Here is a 6,377-nt window from a genome sequence, read left to right on the forward strand (position 1 = left end):
AAATAGCTTTATTCCTCAGTGTGCTTTGACTGAAAGAGTGACTGTCAACCAATCAGACGATCAGTGTCAACCAGTCAGTTCTTTGATTGCTGAAGACTTGAAACTGGATCTTCCTTGATTAAATACATTAACCAGTAAACTATTGTCATTCTAACTAGATATATATATATATAATTTATTTCTCTATAAGTCATAGCTTTGAAAATTACAGTTAACAGATTTGCATGTTACTCAAACTTAGTCTATGATATGACATGCTAACTCACAATTTTCTTATACATAATTTTTTAATCAATTGCAATTGGTTGGCTTTGTACTACAGGCTAAGCCACATTTTGGAGAAACGCATTATATGAACCTAGTCTGCTGCAGTACTTTCTGTTAACAAAATTTGACAATTCGCCTTTGGTATATAGCCTCTACATCAGTGGTTCTCAACCTTTTTAATGCCGCGACCCCAACCGGTCGTAAGTCGAGGACTAAACCGGTCGTAAGTCGAGGACTAAACCGGTCGTAAGTCGAGGACTACCCAACCGGTCGTAAGTCAAGGACTTTCCCTGCCCAGGAGCACCGCACATGCGTGGTTCCGCCCCCTGCGCCGGCCGAGGCGTAACTGGCAAGCGGCAGAGACGGAGCAGGCTGACCACCAGCTGGCCCAGCCCAAGGGAGGTAAGGCACCCGCCGGAAAAGGGGGAAAAAAATGGCGGTCAAAAAAAATGGCAGACAGTCTTGCTTGGTGACCCCTGTGAAATGGTCGATCGACCCCAACCACAGGTTGAGAACCACTGCTCTACATGATTTATGATGGAAAAAACTTGATTTCTCTGTCTGCAACACAGAACCCTTTTATATTGCTATAAATATGGTGGAAAATGGATGTAATCAGTGTTATTTTACTATATCTTAAATTTAAAAAAATATAATTCACTGACTTATGTAGCTTATGTTATAGGAGCCTGAGGGATCAAATAGTCTATATTTTGGTTTTTCATGGGATATTGGTGCAGCATTTTAAGCTAGCTCTTTAAAAAAAAACCAGGTGCAGGTAGCCCTTGACTTACAACCACAATTGAGCCCCAAATTTCTGTTGCTAAATGAAACAACTATTAAGTGAATTTTGTACCATTTTATGACATTTCTTGCCACAGTTGTCAAGTGAATCGCTGCAGTATAACTAAGTCTCAATCAGGTTTTCTAGTGATTTTATTTTCTATGGAAGATGTGCAATTTATAAGTTTCTGGAGAAAAAACTAAACAAACAAACAAACAACGGTGATGAAATGAGCCTGGTCACAAAAGAAAGTAATATATATAAATTGGATTACATTATAATCTATAATTCAGTTAATATAATTGAATAACAAAATATAATTTAACATGGTGGAGTACATCAATTTTCATAATTCTCGATGCCTTGCTGAGATTTTAATTGAATTTCATAAACCTAAAAATTCTTCCTATCTTTTAAATTAGGGTTATTACCACAATGGGAATGGATGCTATTAAGGCTGTTAGTGCTATAGTATTCCACCTTACACTATTGTATAGTTATGCATATGAAAACATAGGAAATCTCTTTGTATTTTCATATACTCTCACTTATTTACTCCTAGTAGCCTTGCCACTTAATAACTGTGGCAAGAAAGGTTGTAAAATATGTGAGAAATAGTAGTAGTAGTAGTAGTAGTAGTAGTAATAAAGTTGGAAGAGACTTTGGAGGTCATCTAGTCCAATTCCCTGCCCAGGCAGGAAACAGTGCAGTGATGGCAAACCTTTTAGACACTGAGTGCCCAAAAACTGCCCCACCCCCTCGCCCCCGCCCCACCCACAGGGCCACCTACCATCTCCACGGCCCACCGCAGATTGCCCAGGTAGCCCTGCAGTGGCTACACCCTCCGCCCGCGCCCCACAGCATCATCTGCGCACAATGAGGCATGAGGGCAGAGTCTTGTCCCTGCCACCCGGCTGCCATGTCCTTGGCTGCGGTGCTTTACGCGGGCCGCACCCGGGGGCAACTCTCCTCTGGGGAGGGCTGCTGGTGAGGAGGGGGCCACGGGGGGAGGCAAGGCTGGGGCGATGGTGCGCGTGCCCACAGAAAGGGCTCTGCGTGCTGCCTCTGGGTCACTGCTGCCATATACCATTTCAGACATGGCTGTCCAGTCTCTTCTTAAAAATTTCCAGTGTTGGAGCATTCACAGCTTCTGGAGGCAGGTTGTTCCACTGATTAATTGTTCTAACTGTCAGGAAATTTTTCCTTAGTTCTAGGTTGCTTCTCTCTTTGGTTAGTTTCCATCCGTTGCTTCTTGTCCTGCCTTCAGTGCTTTGGAGAATAGCTTGATTTCTTCTTCTATGTGACAGCCCCTGAGATATTGGAACACTGCTATCATGTCACCCCTCGTACGAAGAGAAGGATGAGGGGGGACATGATAGCAGTGTTCCAATATCTCAGGGGCTGCCACAAAGAAGAGGGAGTCAAGCTATTCTCCAAAGCGCCTGAAGGCAGGACAAGAAGCAACGGGTGGAAACTAACCAAAGAGAGAAGCAACCTAGAACTAAGGAGAAACTTCCTGACAGTTAGAACAATTAACCAGTGGAACAACCTGCCTCCAGAAGCGGTGAATGCGCCAACACTGGAAGTTTTTAAGAAGAAACTGGACAGCCATTTGTCCGAAATGGTATAGGGTTTCCTGCCTGAGCAAGAGGTTGGACTAGATGACCTCCAAGGTCCCTTCCAACTTTATCATTATTATTATTATTAAACTACACATACCCAATTCCAGCAGCCGTTCCTTATTGTTTTAGCCTCCAGTCCCCTAATCATCTTTGTTGCTCTTCTCTGTACTCTTTCTAGAGTCTCAACATCTTTTTTACATCGTAGTGATCAAAACTGGATGCAGTATTCCAGGTGTGGCCTTACCAAGGCATTGTAAAATGGTATTAATATTTCACGTGATCTTGATTCTATCTCTCTGTTAATGCAGCCTAGCACTGTGTTGGCTTTTTTGGCAGCTGCAGCACACTGCTGACTCATATTTAAGTGATTGTCAACTAAGACTCCGAGATCCCTCTCACAGTTACTACTATTGAGCAAGGTAACACCTATACTACACCTGTGCAATTGGTTTTTCTTGCCTAAACATAGAACTTTACTTTTGTCACCATTGATTATCATTTTGTTAGATAGTGCCCAATGTTGAAGTCTGTCAAGTACCTTCTGTATCTTAAGCCTATCTTCTGGAGTGTTGGCTATTCCTGCCAGCTTAGTGTCGTCTGCAAATTTGATGAGTTCCCCATCTATCCCCTCATCCAAATCATTGATGAAGATGTTGAAGAGCACTGGGCCCAGAACAGAGCCCTGGGGCACCCCACTAGACACTTCCATTTAGATGCAGTTCCATTGAGAACTACACGCTGAGTATGGCCGGTCAGCCAGCATACGAATCCATCTGGTGGTGATGTTGTCTAACCCACATTTTTCTATCTTCTCAAGTAGTAGGTTGTGGTCTACTTTATCAAATGCCTTACTGAAGTCCAAGTAAATTATATCCACAGCATTCCTCTGATCCACTAATTTTGTCACCTGGTCAAAGAATGCAATAAGATTTGTCTGACATGATCTGTTATTGACAAACCCATGTTGGCTTTTGGTAATGACTTTGCTTGCCTCTAGGTGTTCGCTGATTCATTGCTTGATTCACCTTCAGATTCACCTTCCTAATTCATTATATCATAAAAGAGAGGGGAAAATGTAGTCAGGCGGTAAAGATTTTGCTACTATTGCTTATACCAGTAAGTCAGATTGTCTTCTGACCTGCCCTACTTCAGTGGTCTGATAGTGAACAGAAATGTGTACAATTTCAGAAATAATTGAAGCAAATGAACTTATATATATAAGAACGGGAAGTAAACTTTTAGAATGTAATTATTTAATTTAGGCACTGCCCATCTCTGGAATGATTCTAAGCAGCTATCTATATAATAAAAGAATGGAGAAAAAGGATAATGAAGAAAAATTAAAAGAAAAATGGTAAATCCAACCAACAACATAAAACGTAGGCAAACATATCCCACAAAGGCTGCAATTCAAGGTCTGGGAGAACAATCATGTTTTTAAGTCTTCCAGAATGCAGTCAGAGAGGATTTCAGGGAGAACCTTATTCCACAGGGCAGGTGTTACAACTGAAAAGGCACATTTCATCAATTCCAAAAGATCGTAATATTTAACTGAAGGGATCCAGAGCACACCAATCCTATGGGTTTATGTTAGCTAAGCAGACACCCCAGGAGATAACTGATCACTCAGACAGCTAGGACCTATGCCATGTAGGGCTTTGTAGGTTATAACCAGCACTCTGAATCACACTTACAAGCAAACTGGTGCAACTTACAGAGCAGGGGTGTCAGCTGAGCATAACAAGTAATGTCCGCTACTGCCCATCCCACTGTTTTCTGAATCAGTTGAAGCTTCTGAGTGGCACATAGCAAGAGCCAAGTTATTCTGTTTAAAGGAGAGAACATTTGGTATACTACAAAGACTATTAAGCAGACTGAAATTACTAGAGTTTCTATGAGAAACAGGTGCTAAATATTTGAATTTAATTCAGTGATTTTTAAAACATGAAATTATTTAAATGATAGCTCAAGACATAAATTATGAAAAAGAATGGTACTGGGAATAGATGAGGGTAAATTACAATTACAAAACAAACATGAAGAAAGAGTGACTACTAAAACTGGGAAAGTTGTGATTGGATGCTACTGTATTGTGAAACAATTTAAACAATTTAACAAACAATTTAAAAGGCAACATATGAAAGATTGTATGAGTAAGGATAGTTTGCAGATACAGTGTTAGTGTTAGTGTAAATTTAGCTTTGTTTTCTTTCTCCTTTTTCATGCCTTTAATTTCTTCAGCCTATTTCATTCTATTTTTCTGTGGTCTGCATTATGTTGCTTATGGATGGAACAGTTTGAGGCTATGTATGTATGTTAAAACCAGTGCCTCCTCTTTGAAATGTTTATAATTTATATATAGGATTAATGGTGGCCTTTGAAATAATAAGTTTCTTACTGTCTAACTTTGTGACACAATCTCTTTGAGTGCCTAAGATTATTTAGCTATGTGGGGCCATAATCCTTTTCCAAGTTTGTGTTTGCTTTGTTTTCAGGCATCTTTGGCTTGGAGTCATTTCAACTAAGATCTGTTTCTCTTGAATATGTTCCCAGTGTTTTTATAAAGTTTCCCACACAAATGCCATCTACTGACTGTTCTGTGTTCCCTTTCCACCCACATGCATTGTATCATGTCACAATCACAAAAGCTCTTTGTAATAATCTAATTTTATTCCAACAGACAGAATAACAGAGAAGGCAGAAATAAGAACGTACATCACTAAACTAGATCTAATCTAGAAACTTTAGATAAGAAGTAGCACTTGGTAACTAAGTAAATATGATTTCTAGAAATCCTGACATCATCCGAAAGCTAATTTGGTCTACTGGTAGTAGTTAAGGCACCAGGCTAGAAATTAGGAGACTGTGAATTCTAGTCCCACCTTAGGTATGAAAGCTGGCTGGATAGATTTGGGCCAGTCATTCTCTTCCAATTCACCTCAGAGTTGTTGTTGTTGTTGTGTGGAAAATAGGAGAAGAAAGGAGTATTCACCATCTTGAATTACTTATAAAAATAATAAAGGGAGATGATAGTTTATAAATAAATAAATCTGAGCCCAGATAGCAAATAACTACATGAGCTATAAATACAAATTTATTATTATTATTTATTATTTTTTATTATTATTTATTGTATTTTTACCCCGCCCTTCTCCTTGCGGACTCAGGGCGGCTAACAGCCTAATAAAACAAATACAAAAGTACAAAAATACTACCGTTAAAAACGTAATTAAAAGGAAATATTAATTTGGCCTTTGTTATTTTAAAATTGTTTTAAAACCCAACTAAAAATACCCCTTAGGCCAGTCCTGCCAGCTTAAATAGCCATGTCTTGAGTTTCTTCTTGCCCTTGCTTTTATTTTCAGGAGTGGTTTTAAGCCAACTGTTAAATATTGGCCCCAGATCTCTTCATCTGCAATATTTCTTTTCTGTGGAGGATTGTTTGTAAGGATTATTAAACAAATGCACAGGAAGGGTTAGGAATACTAAATTGCTGCATAATCAGACGGGTCTGGATGGGGAGGAACAGACTCAGGCTCAACCCTTCCAAGACCGAGTGGCTGTGGTTGCCGGCGCCTCGGCATAGTCAGCTGACTCCATCGCTGACTATAGGGGGCGAAATTTTGGCCCCCTCAGAGAAGGCACGCAACTTGGGTGTCCTCCTGGATCCACGGCTGACACTGGAAGACCATTTGTCGGCCGTG

This window comes from Protobothrops mucrosquamatus, unplaced genomic scaffold (genome assembly GCF_001527695.2).
Source record: "Protobothrops mucrosquamatus isolate PMUCROS unplaced genomic scaffold, P.Mucros_1.0 scaffold202, whole genome shotgun sequence".
Classification (NCBI taxonomy): Eukaryota; Metazoa; Chordata; class Lepidosauria; order Squamata; family Viperidae; genus Protobothrops; species Protobothrops mucrosquamatus.